Below are 20,000 nucleotides of genomic sequence, written 5' to 3' on the forward strand. Positions count from 1 at the left end.
ATTAGGTGGAGGTATTATAGAGAGTGGTGGTGCGGGGCACGGCAGTACGGGCTTGCTGGGCTGTACAGCGTGGGGCGGGGCAGGGAAGGCCGGGGTGAGGCGGGGTAGTGGAATGGGAGGCTGTACGGGGCAGATTGGTGTGCGGCGGGGAGGGGCTGAGTGGGGTGGTGTTGGGCAGTGTGGTGCGGAGCAGGGGTGGCACTGCATCAAACCCGGGGCTGCCATGGCGTGGCCGGGGTGGGGTCACGGCGGCCGCGGTGGACCCGGGTACGGCCGCGTGGACGCTGACGGGGGATAAATCAAAGGAGCCACTAAAAAGTAGGAAGCTGGGCAATAAACAAGTCCGGGTGAAGCCTGGCGTCGCCGCCAGGGGGACCTGCTGCTGCACCCGTCCCAACCACCACCATACCCACGGGTGTATAATATATATATATATATATATATATATATATATATATATATATATATATATATATATATATATATATTTTATACTTTGTTCTCCCTTGAAATTGTGATTACGTGAAAGCACTCCGGACATTTTCGTTTTTCCATTTTCATTGTGGATATCAGCACATCTATGAACCATTAGCAACGAAGTGATATACATACATACATATATATATATATATATATATATATATATATATATATACTGTATATAACATTTCAAAGTGATACTGAACGTTGATGTGTAGACTAGATACCCTGGAGATTTGGGTGTCACTGATAGATAGTGATCCTACACCCACCTCACAACACACTATCATCACTGCTGCCCTCCCGCCCAGCCCACCTCACCCCACCCTCACCCTCACCATTACCAACACACACTTCATCATCAACACACCCATTTTCCTTATGACGTCACCACTATCATTACATCAGGGTACATCTGAGGTGTTAAAACATCATCCTCTGTGTTAGCTTCATCGTCAGCTGGGTGGTTATTTTGGTTTTACACTATGATTATCCATATTATCAAAGTATGATGAGCCTTGGGTAACAACATGAGCAGTGAATATGAGAGTAAACGTTCATCTCTTCTAAAAACGTCAGGATTTTGATGACTTAAAGCTGTGACTGAATGTGTGAACTATTTCAAAGGGGATGCTGTTTGAAAGACCTCCTACCTCGGTGTTTTATCTCTGCTGATGAATCCTACCTCACTCTATATCGTAGGCGGGAATTAAGGCTAGGATGATGATGATAAGGACCAAGATGCTGCTGCTGCTGCTGCTGCTGCTGATGATGATGATGATGATGATGATCCAAAAACTTTCTTTTTCTTATTCTTTTTTTCTGGATCCTACTACACACCATCTCGTGTAGGAAATAAGAGTTGAGATGATGATGATGATGATGATGATGATGATGATGATGATGATGATGATGATGATGATGATAATGATAACAATGACAATGACTGATAATTAGTGACGTAGCTACCGGGGGGCAGGGGGAGGGATCACTGAAGTCAGTCCCTTGCCTCCCTCCTACCCCGCATTTTAAAATTCCAAGTATATATTGTGCGCACACTGCAACACTGAGCCGTGGGGTCCCCCGCCATAATGCTGGGTCCAACACTATTCCCTCCCCCCTCCATTTGTGAAGACCTGGCTAGGTCACTGCTGACGTGGGCCGTGGAGCCCCCAACACAAACCTTGACCGAACACTACTCCCTTTCCCACCCACCCCATTTGTGAAGACCTGACTACGCCACTGCTGACCATGACGACAATGTTAATGATAATGACGACGAACATGATGACGATAATGATGATGATACAATGACGATGATGATGAGGGCAACAATCCCGATATTAATCTTTTTTTCTTTGAAGTGATTCTTTGGGACAGTTTTTTTAACCCGGCAGCACAAAAGTAACATCAAGTCCGGAAGAGGCGTAGGGGTCCGAAGCTTGTCTCCTGTAGTACAGAAAATTTCACAGTATAATCCTCATAAAATCTTCTGGTAGTGTCGAATTAAAACAAATTCCTTTTCGCAGTGGAGGGGTTAAATACCAGTCCCCATTATAATTCTATCTACGTATCTATCTATTGCCTAATGCCGTATCCAATGTACAGTGGCCTGGACTAAATGGGCCTCCACGCATTTCCTTCCCTGCTCAGTAACGACTCCTCTTCCCTTAACATACCACACCAACCCTTCTGACCCCTTCAGTCCGATGATGTATTTAGTTATTCTTGCTATCACCTGACAATTTTATTCAGTTCTGGAGAGGCTTTCCGAATCTGAGGAGTTTTATACAGCCTACATTAACCAATTCGTTACTAGATGTACGACCTAAGTTTAATAAAATCGTCTGGCGGTAGGAAAAATATAAAATATGTCATTGGACCCAAGATGTTGACCCTTTCACTCCAGTCAGAAGCTTTATTTTTGTTTTTTTTGCCCTTGTTTCTTCCAGACAATTTCATTCAGTCTGAGTGAGCCTCCCTGTTGTGAAAGAGACATAGAAGCTACACCTAACTCTTCCAGCTGGAGCAGTTTCTCCTAAGCTGAATAAAATTGCATGTAAGTAGCATGAACAAAGTGGAAATCTACGTCATCACTCTAAAGGGGATAATAAACATATATCCATTCCGTATCTCTTTACCTGGCTCTCAATCTTCCTCTTCCTTCACTTCCTCTCAACCACCCCAACTCCACTCCCACTATCACAGCAGTAATAAGCCCACTGAGAAATAGTAGGGTCGTATAAGTGGCTTCGGAGATACGGAACTGGTGGACAAAATGAGATGAGGCAGGAAGATGAAAAATGAGGGTGGAAGGGGGATGAGGTGAGTAAGAGCTTCAGAAAAGAGGATGAGGAGAGTGGGAGAGGTACTAAGTGGGAGCCTGGGACACAGACGATATGGTTGGGACAGTGGAGAAATCGTCCTACCCTGTCCAACTAGTACAAGGGATGACAACATACCATAAGGCACAGAGTCAAATTTCCTTGCTACGTGTGTGTGTGTGTGTGTGTGTGTGTGTGTGTGTGTGTGTGTGTGTGTGTACTTGCGTTTAGTTTGTGTGTATACTCGTGTGGTTGGTGACAGTGACGAATAACTCCTACCGTGCTCACCACTACATGGCTTGACAACGTATCATAGCACACAGTCCCACTTCATAACAAGGTGCATCATGTGTGCAAATATACGTGTGTGCTTTGTGTGTATATGGTTGGTGACAGTGAGGTATATTTCCTGCCCCCAACCCTACCCACCATTACAAAAGTTTACAACGTATAATAACGCACACAGTCACACTTCATTACACCGTGCATCATGCGTAAAATAATACGTGTGTGCTTGTGGGGATCTTGGACGTGTGTGTGTGTGTGTGTGTGTGTGTGTGTGTGTGTGTGTGTGTGTGTGTGTGTGTGTGTGTGTGTGTGTGTGTGTGTGTGTGTGTGTGTGTGTGTGTGTGTGTGTGTGTGTGTGTGTGTGTGTGTGTGTGTGTGTGTGTGTGTGTGTGTGTGTGTGTGTGTGTGTGTGTGTGTGCGCGCCTCATGAACTCTTATGAGAAGAGCTTAGAGGGGAGAAGATGAGGGGAAAGGGGAGAGGAAGGGGAGTAAGTGTAGGGGGGAAGGAAAAGGGGGAAGCTAGAGTAGGGGACGGGTGGGGGGAGGACAGAATTAAGGTGAAGTGAGGGGAAGGGGAGGGGAAAAGGAGATGGGAGGAGAGATGGAGGGGAGAGGAGGGAAAGAAGGGTCACCAACTCATCTAAGGCTTCACCTCCCCTCCCCGGTTCCCCCTTTCCCCTATTACATATCACCCTCCCTTGCCTTCACACTCCCCCTCCTTAAACCCTCCCTCTTTCTTGTTCTTCCCTCTCCCCTCTTCTCTCTTACACTCTCTCAAATTTCTCGAGTTCTTTTCCCTCAAACCTCCCTCCCTCCCTTTTTCTTTTCTTTGGTTTCTTCGAGAGAGAGAGAGAGAGAGAGAGAGAGAGAGAGAGAGAGAGAGAGAGAGAGAGAATCGCTATCCACACACACACACACACACACACACACACACACACACACACACACACACACAATACAGGCACGCACTGCCTTTACACAAACGTGCGAGACTTATGTACAAACATCCAAAAACACAGAAAAATTTCCTACATACTCTCACAGCACATAAACTAAGGATACACACACACACACACACACACACACACACACACACGTGTGTGTGTGTGTTTACACAAACGTATATATATATATATATATATATATATATATATATATATATATATAGATACTATCATAGCACATATACTATGTATATATATATATGTACACATATATATATATATATATATATATATATATATAGATAGATACATACACACACACACACACACACACACACACACACACACACATACATATATATTGTATATATATATATAGATAGATAGATAGATAGATAGATAGATAGATAGATATAAATATAGATAGATAGATAGATATAAATATATATATATATATAGATAGATAGAGATATATACACACACACACACACACACACACACACACACACTAGTGTGTATATATATATATATATATATATATATATATATATATATATATATACATCGACGCACTACATAAATAACACACAAGACTACATTAGCGTGTTATATACAGAAATAAACTAGTCAGGTAGAAGTGCTTGGGTGTATACATAACGGAAGAGAAGACGGGCCTTTGTCATAGTCAGCATCTGCTTCATTGCAGGACCAGTACTTCTTAACGGAGGGCGAGTGAACGCTAGAGTCAGTCCTTCCCCATGTTGGCTACATACTGTATTCGTATGAGTACACTGCGAATGTTGTTTTGAAAGAGTAAAGGGCTCATGCTTAACCCTTTCACAGCGACATTATTCATGCACTAAACAGAATTGTCTAGAGTTCTTGGGGATGAAATCCCTACTTGATCCTTTGGCACTGAAAAGGTGAAGACGATAGTTTACAATATTCTGCCTCTCAACATTTTCTTCATCTGAATAAAATCATCTGGCTATAGTCTAAATATTACACCAAATGCAACCATGCCATCGCAAAGTGAAATGTTTGCTCCCAGTGTTTAATTGTAATTTCGGAAACAAGTAACGAGGGTGAAAAATGTGTGATACTGACTTTTCGCCTTTTTCGTCAAAAATTTCATAACTCGTTCCTCTGATGGTCCTCAATCACCATACTTAATTTGGAGCAGTAATACAGTACCATCCAACAGAGTTCCATAATTATGCTGAAAGGAGACAAACACATAAATCCAGCCATATACGTAACCTCCACGGTAGAAATACCTAGAAATACGGGCCAAATAAACAGAGTGGTTTGCAAGAGGGTGTAGACAGATTGAAGCCGTAGAGGTGATGACACTGGGGCGTTGTGAGGCTTGACCAGGGTGTTGGCACGAAGCTACACAGAAAAAGATGATTCCTGTTACATGATTATATTACGAGTAACGAAGAAAGGGAAAGACGATTTTATTTCTCTGTCTTTTTTGTACGTTAATGAGGTAAGCTGTGTCGATACTAAAACATATGAATGACAGAAAATGAACATGTAATATGCTAATGAACCGCTTACAAAAAGGTATTAAGGAGTCCCCGTATTCCACCATCAATAACCCTTCAACCCAATGATCAGTACTGATATTTTACTCTTCGTGCCTCCGGACGATCCTATTAAAATAAAGAAAGACCTCTCGTATTAAAGGAGTCAGTGAACGCCAGATTTAACCGTTCCAGTAAAAAAAAAAAATCTCTTACGCCAAAATATAAATACGGTATCGTCAAGAGATATCAAGAAAACACAAATGGCGTACCGTACTCAGTCTGAGGGCGAAAAAGCAGGTAATTCTCTCTCTCTCTCTCTCTCTCTCTCTCTCTCTCTCTCCAAAATTCCAGTCAGCCCCTAGAATCTACAAATCATGAAGTTCTGTAATTATGATGCCGTGAGGTTTGTATACTCTGTTCACACTAACTTGGCGTAAAACTGTAATCTTTCCAGCCTGAATATTGAACTGTAACAATCGATTAACAACATAATAAGATGCGGGTGACAAGAGCTCGTATTCTCGTGAGTTAAAGAAGTTCCCTAACACCGCTTCCTTAACGATTTATTTTTTTTATACTGCTGGCTAATACTGTTTTGTACGTTACTTATGCAGAGTATGGTGATATTAGAATGATTTAAGAAACACAGAAGATGGCAAGGTGTACTAAGCAATATAATTCGCTTAGGAAGAGGTGTTAGGAAGCTTCCTTAACCGGCGAGAATACGGGACAAGGAGGCAGCGCTGTTCCTTTCTGTCATCGAGTTACGGGGCATAAACTGATAAAAGGACGATAAATTTTCACATATAGTTCGTCCCCCTTAACTTGGCAGAGCATTTCGTCCTTTTGCAGCTCATTTCCCCAAGTCCTGTGGCGAAATAAGTGAATGCTACGCTCTACATCCTCTTCACAGCACTTTCCCATGACTGGCATCACATTCCAGTGTTAATCTCTTGCTACAGCTCTGCATTCAAGGTGAAGAGACGGCGGTTTTACACCTGGTTAAAAGTGAACAGAGTATATTAAAATGAATGAACTCTGCGCTATGAGTATCTTCTGTATTAAATTATGGAGGTGGTGTAACAGGAAGCACAATGGGACCGCAACCAGAAAGTCCCAAGTTCGATATCCGGGCTGGCCATGACGCCTTTGAGCGAGGTTTTCTTCACTACAACCTATTCGCACCTAGAAATGAAGTAGGGACATGGAGTGTTAATTCGACGGCTTCTTGTTGCAGTCTAGACAATGACCAATAATTAACACAAATAAATAAGCAAAAATTAATAAATAAGTATATAAAAATCTGACTTGAAGACCCCCGTGTAGTCGACAATTATTAATCTAGTCTTCTTTCTTTTATGAGAGAGAGAGAGAGAGAGAGAGAGAGAGAGAGAGAGAGAGAGAGAGAGAGAGAGAGAGAGAAACACAACACAACACAACACAGCGCTACACAAGAACACAACACTCCAGCACAGCCCAACACAACAGCGCCACACGACACAATATGGTACAACACAGCACATCACAGGCCAGTACAACAAGACAACACATGAGAGTTGGCGTGTTTATGTAAATGCTGATCACTCGAGCTTCGCCAACACCCCGTCCTCACACCCATGTTGCTAAGCTTTCTCCAATAAACCATGGCTAAAACATTATCTCAGTATATACACTCACACCAAGCAAAGAATATACACACCAAGCTGACGAAATACACATATTAACTAATCAACTCTGAAAAATTCAGCTAATTACTCAGTAGAACCGCAGATAGATACTCGTAAGTAGATAGATAGATACAGATAAATACTCGCTGGTAGATAGATATAGACTACACATACTGTACTTACATACCCCACATACGTACATACATAAAAATATACAAAAGTACATACATGCATAGATACATACATTCTCAAAATATACACACAAATATATACACCAAGTTCACAATCCATCCACCATCCGTCCATTGATACACACATATTAACTTCAAAACAAAATCGTCTGGTGGTAGCAAGAATAAGATAAAAAAAAAAAAAATCATAGGCTGAAATGGTCGATAGTACGAGGGGCGTCTCCCATGGCGGATAAAATCGTCTGTGGGTGGAAAGAATAAAGTAAAAGCGACATAGGATAAAATCGTCCGTGGGTGGAAAGAATAAAGTAAAAGCGACATAGGATAAAATCGTCCGTGGGTGGAAAGAATAAAGTAAAAGCGACATAGGATAAAATCGTCCGTGGGTGGAAAGAATAAAGTAAAAGCGACATAGGATAAAATCGTCCGTGGGTGGAAAGAATGAAGTAAAAGCGACATAGGATAAAATCGTCCGTGGGTGGAAAGAATAAAGTAAAAGCGACATAGGATAAAATCGTCCGTGGGTGGAAAGAATAAAGTAAAAGCGACATAGGATAAAATCGTCCGTGGGTGGAAAGAATAAAGTAAAAGCGACATAGGATAAAATCGTCCGTGGGTGGAAAGAATAAAGTAAAAGCGACATAGGATAAAATCGACGTGGGTGGAAAGAATGAAGTAAAAGCGATGTTGGATAAAATCGTCTGTGTGGAAGAATGAAATAAAAGCGATGTAGGATAAAATCGTCTGGTGGGTAGCAAGACGCCGCATAAATCGTCCGGGGGTATTGGAATAAACTGAAAGCGATGTAAGATAAATTCGTCTGGAGGCCTCAAGAATATACTAAAAAGTCATAGGGGTGATGGAGTACACGGCCACTGCTCCTAAACCCTTTCCTTCCAGAGACCTACCATTTAAAATAATAATAATAATAATAATAATAATAATAATAATAATAAAAGTAACAATAATAATAATAATAATAATAAAATAAAATCGTCCGGCGGGAATAATAAAATATAAATCATCAGGAAGGAGAAAGATTTAAATTGTCCCCCTCACGCTTAACCACTTTAGGCACACACTTTACATTTCATTTTTTCTTTTTCTTTTGTTTTTCCTTTCCTTTTCTTTTTTTTCGCAACATCCACACGATCTTGTTAATTTTGGAGAAACCATATTTTATAGTGACGAGGTAGGTTTTCCTCAACTCCTATAATCCTGTAATCTCTCCTCTGAGTTTTCAAGAATAAAATGTAAAGTATCCGCTCGTCATGAAGGGGTTACTGTTTCATTCCGATGACGTAGATTCATTCCACCTCCTGACGATTTTATTTAGCCTAGGATAGAAATAAGAACTGGAGGAGTCAGATACAGCTGTCACCAAGTCCTTCAAGAGTAAAAAATCAGCTGATCTAAATAATCGGCTGAACTACTGTAAATCGTCTGTTTGGAGGAGGTATAATAACTCCTTCAATCTGACGACTTCTTTTTATTATTATTATTATTATTATTATTACTGCTGTCTCAAGGCGATTATGTTTAGCTAACGAGAAACTTTTGGTAATGAAGTGGTTAGAATGCAAAGGACCTCGCTGTTCCGATGGAAGTAAACACAAGGCGCGGAACGTTTTGGAGGAGGCGGTCAGCGCGGGGAATCGGACACTGTTTACATCCTGCCCCATCCTTGCCATGATACCGCGCATCCGATTCCCCTCAGCTAGGTACTTTGGTTTGAATCCGCTTTATGAGTAGGATCATTTACTTTTACTTGCCGCCTATGGGTCTACTTCTACTGATTGAGAAGGACGCGCATTAATCGTCTAAAAATATATTCGAGAGGAAGAAGTGGACAGATATTAGAGGAGGACTTATTTGTACTATACTTTATAATACTATACAATATTTATGCACATGGAGACAAACAGACACATAGGCTAATAATTATACAGTGTGATTTTGTTTTTGAACATATTTACTCCTCACTACAGCACCTCAACATAGCGGCTCATGTGACTTATTGGCTGGAATCATTGCATCTGCACGGCACGCTTTTGATGGTTCTCCCTCTTGCCTGCCTTCTCTTTCCCTGCATCCTGAACCCTACCTCACACCATCCTAAGGTGGGAAAAAGAGATCGGGATGATGATGTGAGTGTGTGGGGGTGTGGTGTGAGTGTGGTGGTGGGTGTGAGCGTGTGGTGGTGGGTGTGAGCGTGTGGTGGTGGGTGTGAGCGTGTGGTGGTGGGTGTGAGCGTGTGGTGGTGGGTGTGAGCGTGTGGTGGTGGGTGTGAGCGTGTGGTGGTGTGGTGTGAGTGTGGTGGTGAGTGTGAGAATGTGATGGTGGGTAACAGTGAAGTGAGGGACTGACATTCATCACACAGACATGGCATTTAATATGTTTGTAATGAGGGTGTAGCCATGTCATTCACACTCCGCTCGTGGAGGTGACAGAAGTACACATTCTAGGTGGCACAAGAAGCTTCGTGGCACCTCCTCCTTGGCGACTTACTTCGTATATTGCATCTTGATAACCTATTTTATGTTATTCATATATATCTGTATCGACATAGTTTTTAGTTTTTCTTTTGTAAAGTATGAGAGAGAGAGAGAGAGAGAGAGAGAGAGAGAGAGAGAGAGAGAGAATAATGAGTAATATAAAAATAAACTGATAAGGAAGAGGTGCTACGAAGCCTCCCCTACCTGACAAGCACACGATCCTAAGTGGCTTTGGAGACTGCGTAGCACCTCTTCCTTAGCGATTTATTCTGCACATTACATTTAATATCCTCTTCCATATTACTGATTCCAACAATGTCGATATTATAAACTATATAAAGAACACACACGAGAATGTCATGGTGTAACAGGCAAAATAAGTCACCAAGGAGAAGGTGTTACGAAGCTTCCTATGTCGTCTAAATATCAACCCCCTCAATTCCCTTTTGTATGTTACTGAAGAAATTATGCTGATGCCAAAACCATATTACAAAGAATAATGTCTAGGTGCAATACACTACAACCGCTACGGAAATGGTGCTACGAAGCTTCCTATGCCACCCTTTTATTTTGCCACGTATGCTATTGATGCAAGAGATTATTAGGGTGTATATACAAAATAAATCGCTGAGGAGGAGGTGCCAGGATCTTGTATATTACTGACGCAATCTATGTCGATATTAATACGATACGGACAACACACAAGAGAATGCCAAGGTATGATACGCCAAATAAATCGCCAAGGAAGAGGTGTTACGAACGTGCTACGAAGTCTCATGTGGGTGTGCGTGTATGGGTAGCTATTTTTTCCCCACACTACATCTCAATATAAGGTTCTGTGTTACTGATGCAAACTGTGTCGATATTAAGACAAAATAAACAACATGAAAGAGAATGTCAAGGGATAAATAAATCGCTAAGGAATAGGTGCTACGAAGTCTCTAACAGCGCCTAGAATACGACCCTCTCAATTTCCTCGTGTAACTTATTGACGTAATTGATGTCCATATTGAAAACGTTTTATACTACACCAAAGGAAGAGGTGTTATGTACAGGTATGTTACTGGTGCAAGAGAATGTCAAGGTGCAACATGCAAAATATATCGGTGCGGAAGAGATGCTACGTATGTTACTGATGCAAGGGAATGTCAAGGAGTAATGCGCCAAATAAATCCCCAGGGAAGTGGTGCTACGTATGCTGCTGATGCAAGAGGATGCCAAGGTGTGATATGCAAAATAAACCGCAAAGGACGAGTTGCAACGATCCTGTACGTTTCTGATGCATGTCATGTCGATTTCATAATGACACAATTAACACACTAGAGAATGACAAGCTAAAGTACGCCACACAAATCACCACACTGCCACGAAAATGTTTGTCATCTATAATTCCACCCTCTCAAAATTCTCTTGTATGTTACTAAATTTATTTTCGATATTAACACGATGTACAGATCACAGTAGAGGATGCGAAGGTGCAATATGCCACATAAATCGCCACGGAGTTGTTACGAAGCCGTCTGAAGTGGGGAGGGTGTGCGTAGTGACGTACTCTGTATATTACACCTCAGTATCCACTTCACTGTTTCTGATAAATACTATGTCGATAATAAAATGATATCAGTAACACGTGAGAATGCCAAGATGTAATACGCCAATAAGGTACACTTGGCCAAAATAACTCACTAAGAAAAAAGTGCTACGAAGCCTCTTGTGATAATGTGGGCGTGTGGGTGAGGCCAGGGCGTTGTGATGCCGCCCATGAGGAAGGCGATGTGTGTGCGGCGGTGCTAGTGTCCGTCTCTAGGGGTCTAGTTTGAGCTACTTTAATGGATTCACCTTCGGCCAAGGCCAGAGTCACCAGCCACGGAGTTGGGCCGCCCTAGCACTGAACACTCACCAGGACAACGCTGAAGGGGGCCTGGAGGAGAGGGTAGTGGTCAGGAGGTGCTGATGGGGCGGGGGCGACGGAGAGCTGGGGCTGCCACGGGAGGAGGGTGAAGAGAGACTGTGTGTGTGTGTCTGTGTGCAAGGGAGGGAGTGCACGGCGGAGCAACACAACACTACACGCCGGCCGCTTCAGCACATCTGACTGACTGACCGCCCCACCAGCCACCACCACCACACGTACACACACACATACACACACAAACACCACCGCACACACACACACGCACACACAAACACATACACACACCGCCCGCCGTCGCTACTTAGGCTTATGGTCAGTACGTGCGTGTGTGCGTGTGCGTGTATGAGTGTGTGTGCGTATGTGTGTGTGTGTAAGGCAGGGTATCTCTCTCTCTCTCTCTCTCTCTCTCTCTCTCTCTCTCTCACACACACACACACACACACACACACACACCGCACCTTACAATATCGTTCACTAAGCGGGCCACTTCTTCCTTCCTCTACTCTCATTTTCTTTCCTTCATACTCTTACTTTCTCCACTTCGCTCTCTCTCTCTCTCTCTCTCTCTCTCTCTCTCTCTCTCTCTCTCTCTCTCTCTCTCTCTCTCTCTCTCTCTCTCTCTCTCTCTCTCTCATTCTGCCATTCCTTCATTCCTGCATTATTTACATTTTTCTCTTCTGTCTTCACTTCAGTAATTTTTCGCTTACATTCTTTCACCCCCATGCTCCATTGCTAATCTTTTTTCTTCTTTCCTCCTCCTCTTCATTTTTCTTTCGTTGTTACCCTATTCTCCTCCTGCCTTCTTTCTTTCGTTATCTTCTTTACTCTCATTCCTACATCTTTCCTTCTTACGTTGTTTCCTCTTTCATCTTCATTCCTGTCTTCCTTCCTTCGTTCACTGCTTCCTTCCCTCTTTTGTCACTACTCTTTTCTCATTCTCACTTTTTCCACTTTAATTACATTCTTTCTTCCTCTGCAAGTTTTCATTCATTCTCCTTTTATACGATTTTCTCATTCTTCCGTTGTTTCCATCGCCCATTTCTCTTTCATCATTTTCTTTCTTTCATTTATATTTATCATTTTTTCCTTCATTCGTTCCCTCGACACCTTCATTTTCCTTCCTTCTTTCAATCCTTATTTCATTCTTCTTCCTCCATCTTTATTCGTTGCTTCCATCTTCCATTTTTCTTTCGTCACTTCTTACATTCTCCTTCCTTCTCTCGTCCCTCACCCTCCTTCATTTATATTCTGTTGCTCCTTCCCTCATCCTCCTTCCTCCTCCTAGTCTTTGTTCCTTCAGACATTCTCCTACCTTTTCGTCCCTCTTTCGTTCCTTTCCTCGCATCCTTCTTCCTTCTTTCTTCGCCTTCCTTCACAGTTTCCTTCCTCCATTCCTTCCCCGCTTTCTCTCTCATCCTCCTTCCTTTTTTTTCTTCCCCACTTTTTCCCCTCGTTTTCTTTTCTTCCCTCCTCGCCTTCTCCTTTATTCTCTTTTATCGCTTCCTTCTTTCATCGCTTGCTACATTCTCCTTTCTTCCTAATCTCCTTCCACAATTCCTTCATTATTACTTCGCTTCTTCCTTTTCTCCCTTTCTCCTTTCTTCTCTCGCCACTTCCCACAACATTTTGTTGTTTTCGTCTCATTAGACTTTCCTCTTTATTTTGAATACTCATCAGCAAATTTCTCTTTTTCGTCACTTCCTACATTCTCTTTTATTTTTTGTATCCTTTCTCCATACTTTCTCCTTTCCTTCTTCCTCATTCCCCCCCTCTTTCATTCATCTTCCTTCTTTCATTTCTCTCCCTTTTTTCTCATTGTTCCTTCTCTCGCCGTGTCCACATAGCCTACATTCTTTTTTCATTAAATCTTTTAGCATTCCTTTCCCTTCATTCCTCCTCTCATTCCCCTTTCTTTTCCATTTCCATCCCTCAGTTTCCATTCTTTCATTCATTCATTTATTCTCCCTTCTTCCTTCCCTCTATTGCTTTCTCCCCCATTGTTTTTCCTTCATTCTTACCTCATTCTCCATCCTCATTTCTACTCCCACTTTATCCTGTCATTCATTTTTTCGTTGCTTCCTTCTTCCAGTTTCTTCTTTCCTTTTATATATCCTCTCTCTCTCTCTCTCTCTCTCTCTCTCTCTCTCTAACTCTCACTCTCTCTCTCTCTCTCTCTCTCTCAGCTGAATAAAGTCGTCAAAACTGCACAAATATAAAAAGGCGTACTCGTAAAAGAAGACGCTTAAGGCAAGAAGATTTGAATGGACAGACAAGGGAGAAATTGACTAAAGAAAGAAAATGAAGAATGAAAGAGAGAAGGAAATAAAAAGATGGAGAAAAAAAGAAGGACACAGAACGAAGGAGACGGGATTGAAAGAGGGGAGAAGGAAAGGAGAATGAAAGAAAGGAGGAACGAAACAAAGGAGAGACAGCAAGAAAGAATAAGGATAAAAACGGAGAATGAGTGAAGGCATTGAAAGATGGAACGAGAATGTAGGAAACAGAATGTAAGAGATGGGACTAAAAGAAGGAAGGAGGAGGAAATGAGAATGAGGGAAGGGAGGACGGAAACAAAAAAGGAGAGACATAAAGAAGGGACAAGAATGAAAACGGATAGAGAGGGAGAGTGCAGGGAATGAAAAGACGAAAATGTATGTGGGAGAAAATGAATAAAAAAAGGATAGGGGAAGGGGATGAAGGAACGAATAAATGAAGGTGACTCTGGCATAGGGAAATGAAAGAAGGAAAAGAAAATGTGGGAGACGGGAATAAAAGAAAGGAGGGCGAGGAGGAGGACGTGAGAAAAAGTAATGAAGGAAACAAAGGCGGAAAAGAGGATGTGGGAGAAGGGAATGAAGGAAAGAAACGCTGGAAGGAAGGAGAATTGTGTGCTATACCCTGCTTACATGAACATGGCCTAAAACTGCCATCTCTGTACCCTGAATGGTGAGATCCAACAAGACATGAACACTAGACTGGGATGCTAGCCACGAAGATAATTGGAAAGGATGTAGAATCAAAGTCTTGTTTTATTCTTTCACTGAGCTACAGGAAATGAGCTGCAAAGGACTATACTCCACCAAGCTAATGTGGACGAACTAAAGTGCCAAGTTTGACCCGACACAAGACATGAATTAAGTGTACTTACCTGTAGCGATGAGTTTAGATGGAATTACGAATGGGTAAATGAGTGTGAACGTAAAATAAAAGTAAACTGAAAAGGTAGAGTTACAGAAAAGGTATACTGTAGTTAGAATAATGTACTGACATAACCCGCCTTAACAACATAATTCAACCTCGCCAACTTAACTAACCTAACGTAATCTGACAAACAACCTAACTTAACCTAATCTAACCTAACTTAACGTTGCCAAAAAAATAACCAAACCAATCTAACCTAATGTAAACTAACTGTACCTAACATAACCTCCATGGAAAAGCCAAGTTAAAAGAAATTAAAAGAAAAAGTTTGGAACGGATATGGATCACGTGGAATATGAAGCTATGGGTCGTATTCTCAGTGGTTTGGGGGATTTTGTACAGCGTCTTTCGTGGCGATGTATTCTTCATATTATACCTCAATTTTCTCGTGTTTACTGACGCACAAAACAGTCTGTCGATATCATAGCAATATAACGTACAAGAGACTGTTAAGGTGTAATGAAAATAAATCGCTACGGAAGTGGTGTTACGATACCTTCTGTGCCACTCAGAATAAAGGCATAAATTCATTCGCACTATTTTTTAATATGAGTTAAATACAGCCTTAATTAACCCCTTCACTACGAAAGGTCTGTATTAAGTTGAATAAAAGTGCCTGGTAATATGAATAAAATGAAAATTCAGAAAATAGTCACAGAATTGAATGGACTACGAGTGACTTTACGAGGACAGGAAGAATTATTCTTCTGGCCACCGCTAATGAACGCTGGGATTAGCAGCCGTATATGAAAACTAAGTACTACTAAGGTGTAAACAAACTATTATGGACGGTTTATGACGCCGGTCGGGATAGGAAATGGTTTAACTATCCTTCACTTTAAATAACGCACTTAACAACATGGTAGAAAGGTCAGAGTTCTCTACTTTTGTTCGTTATGTTTTCCAGTCATTACATATTTTTTTTATTATTTCTTTTGTTATCTCATGCTCGGTAATTCAGTCCTAGACACCTACCAGTAGTTATATAGACAGATACAGACAGAGACTTACCGTTAAGCTCACAAAACACACCTGCAAATTTAACATACGTACACATAGATAACTAAACAGATACACGGATAAAAGCAGACTGGGTGATCTTCAAACACACACACACACACACACACACACACACACACACACACACCAGAAACTTTAAAGAGCGATACATCAAAGTGCGCAATACTGCCAAAATAAGCTAGACTGAAGATAAAGTGTGTTTTTATCTTGACTGGTTCCTACTCGGTGCAATAAAAAGGCTGTTAGCGCCAGTGTCTGCGATAGTGCGAGGTGATTGGCGAGTTGGCAGTTTTGTGTGGCTGTTCCGTAAATTTCATATAAATTTAACTCAGTCCGGGAATAAAGCCTCGTTCATATTATTAACTCCCATAATCCGGTGACTTTTACTATTTAATTCTATCTCCAGACGATTTTGTTCATCTTAGAAAAACCACTCGTGCTGGAGTTAATAAAAATCGTAATTCCTGTAGTTCCAAAAGCTTCTCCAAAGTTAAGTTAATGTAAGTAGGAAGAAGAAAGTATAAAATCACGCCACTGGGCTGAACGGGATATATATATATATATATATATATATATATATATATATATATATATATATATATATATATATATATATATATATATATATATATATACTGGGTAAAAAACAGTCGTGCAAATTTTAGGAAGATGGAGACAGAATAACGAATGATTTGGTTATTAATATGCGTTACTGACTGAAAACGCTGGAATATAGTGCTTTCTACCCTTTCAGGTCGATATGAACTTTTTTTTTTTTTACCTCAAGACGATTAGCTATACTTTAGTTTAAGTAAAATTTCTCGTACTGAAATGTTACTGGGTTGTATCTAACTCCCCCATGTAGAAAAGTCTCCCCTCAACTGAACAAATCGTCTGGAGCCAGCAAAAATGAAATATGGAAGACAAACAAGTGAAGCAGTTAATCCTTTAAACCGGCTGCGTATTTCCGTTTTCTTCAAGCTACAACTATACTATTTTCACCCTAACTTGGTCTAAGATGTTCATCTCTCCATCTTCAGTGCTGAGTTGTAACATGAGATTAAAACTACAATGTGGTGGCAGTCACGAAAAAGTCCTGTGGAAAGATGTAGTGCCGTAATACTGTCTTCCTCTGCCACTGAGCTACCTGAAATAAGCTGCAAATGTACGAAAATCTGGACCAGGTTAAGGTGAAAAGAGTATAATCGACTTGTATTAAATTTCTAGGAGGACTTCTTGTTGTGAAGGTGCTGGTGAAGATTATATTATACCAATTTCATTTAGATAATTCTCTAAAGCTTAAGAAAATTGCCTGCAAGAATAAAATGAACAATTATTCGTTAGCGGTCTGAAGTGGTTAAGGCTGAAATTATTAAACCTTTCCCTACGATGACTGATTCTATTTTATTCTTACTTTCTCCATATAATTTGACGTAGCTTAGGAAGGATTTTTTTTTTTAATAGAAGTTAGATATAGCCATCAACTACCACTTCATTACGAGCTGCCTTTCCGTAGTTGAATAAAACCATCAGCAAAGAAAATTTTTAAGTATGAAACAAGACTGCACGTAATTCAGTCAACAGTCAAAACTGATATATAATGGTATATAAAAGACATATATAGCCTACATACATACATACATACATAAACAAACAGGTAAAGAATACAGTAAAAATCGATCGACACAATAAGGATGCAATATAATTTTTATTTTTAATTTTTGGATCTCACGATAAAAGTAACACCCAAACACCCGATCTGACATTGGCGCCACCGAAAGGTAGGAACCAGAGACTAGGTTATCACAGTCCAGTATATTTGCGAGTACAGTCAAAGAAATAACTATCCTCCCAATTCCGTCTGAAGGAAATTTACAACTGGCGAATTACTATGAAAACCCTGTCTCCATGTTTCAAATGGTTCCATTTTTCCGCTATGTATTCTTCAAACTTCAAAAACTATCTTTACACAGGTGGACGATGGTTTCACATTCAGCGCTGTTGTTTGTCGCGCTTTTTCTTTAGGTGAAGATTTCCGAAGGAACTGTTTACTAATTATAAAGTTTTCTTCATGTCATACAGATTAAATTGCTATGTACACCTGTGAGTGCTTACTACAAGCTATTTTCATAAGTTTCGTGCACTGTTTAAAAATGTAAGACAGAGAGTTGTAAAGATAGTTTTCTGATCCAGTGTGCAGTCGCGCCAAGAAGTGATGGCAGAGTTTCAGACTGCTTTGGACGCTCAGTACTGCCAGACGGTCAATAAAGTTTTAGTTAATATAAAGTAAAAGTTTAAAGTTCTGTACCTTCATTACGTCATACCACAGAATAAAATCCATACTGTTTCACGCTGACATTTATATGAAATGAATAATACATAACTAACCTACCTTGATGGTGTAACATAAGCGAGACGCCTCCAGTCACTTCCTTGGCGAAATCAGTCACTCCGAGTGGGTCGTTCTAACCACTAGACCACCAGGCGCTTTACCTCACATTGTACCAGACGATGTTTTGGTCCCTCAACACGATACTGTTCATTTTTCGTTATCCGTGTTGTCGGCTGACTATTTTGCTTACTATGCGAAACGGTGATGGTGATGATGATGATGGTAAATTGCTGATGCTGCTGGTGATATTAGTGATGATAATGACAAATATTATGTAAACAACATCAGCAACAACAACAACAACAATAATAATAATAATAATAATAATAATGAATATAACGGTAGTGATGATAATGAACGATAAAACCGTAACCCCGTCTATCAGATGAGATATTACTGACTTTCTTCCGACCAGTTACAGACGATTTTGTTCAGCTTAGAAGAATCTTTTCACGCTGGAGAAGTTATAGTTCTTTCACCTTAACCTGGGCCAGATTTTCACCCTTTTTCGATTTATTTCACGCAGTTCAGAGGCAGAAAACGACAATGAGACTCTACATCCTCTTCAAAGCACTTGCTCGTGACTAGCGGTATGTTCTTGTGTTAAGCTCTCGTTAAAGCTCAATGTTCACGGTGGGGAGATGTAAATTTCAGGCCAAGTTAAAGTGAAATAAGTATACTCAAACAGTCTCACCTTGTCTCTTTCACAATAATTGTCTCTTGCACTATATAGGTGCTCACCCTAACTGCGTAAATTTCGTCTAGGGGCAGCAGGGAGTACTTCTAGCTGCTGCAACCCCAAGCTCATCTAAATGTGAACCCGGTGGACTGCAGGCTGAAGCTGCCCTTCGATTCTCCAATGTTCTTTTAGACAGGGTCGGAAGTGAGAGACATTTGTATACCCAGGCAGCGAAGCCAAGCGTTTATATCGATGCCACCACATGAAGGCGTCAAGGATTAAGTTTTAAACAAGTCTAGGGTGGTTACCATCAACATTTCACGATGCAGCAGGAGTGTGATTGTGGCAGTAGCGGAATGTTGGTATGTGGTGATTGTGGTAGTGTTGGAATGTTGTGATTGTGGCAGTAGCGGAATGTTGGTATGTGGTGATTGTGGTAGTGTTGGAATGTTGGTATGTGTGGTGACTGGTAGTAATGGAATGTTGGCATGTGTGGTGATTGCGGTAGTGGTGGAATGATGGTATGTGTGGTGACTGTGGGAGTGGTGGAATGTTGGTATCAGTGGTGATTGTAGTACTGGCAGAATGTTGATACGCGTGGCGACTTTGGTAGTGGTGGGATGTTGGCATGTGGTGCTTGTGGGGATGATGGAATGATCGTAGATGTGATGTTTGTGGTAGAATGATGGTAGGTGTGGTTTGCGGTAGAGTGATGGTAGGTGAGGTTTGTGGTATAATTCTGGCAGATGTGATGATTAGTAGGAACCGTGATGATTGTGGAAGTAGAAGAATGGTGGTGTGGTGGTGACTGATAGGAACTGAGGAGGCTGTGATAAAAGAATGTTGCTGTGTGTGGTGATTGGCAGGAACTATGG

General features: G+C 41.1%; 1 protein-coding gene across 1 annotated transcript in view; it reads right to left on the reverse strand.

Annotated features, from left to right (window-relative positions):
* Positions 1-11,932, reverse strand: part of LOC145414861 (uncharacterized) — a 265,294-nt gene extending 253,362 nt beyond the window's left edge. Inside the window, exon 1 of the mRNA XM_080284284.1 lies at positions 11,818-11,932. The gene's annotated coding sequence lies outside the window, so the exon portion shown is untranslated. The remainder of the gene's footprint in view (positions 1-11,817) is intronic.
* Between the last annotated feature and the right edge of the window lie 8,068 nt (positions 11,933-20,000).

The sequence above is a fragment of the Coenobita brevimanus genome, chromosome 101 (assembly GCF_032717465.1).
Source record: "Coenobita brevimanus isolate Jiangsu-jjx chromosome 101, ASM3271746v2, whole genome shotgun sequence".
Taxonomy (NCBI): Eukaryota; Metazoa; Arthropoda; class Malacostraca; order Decapoda; family Coenobitidae; genus Coenobita; species Coenobita brevimanus.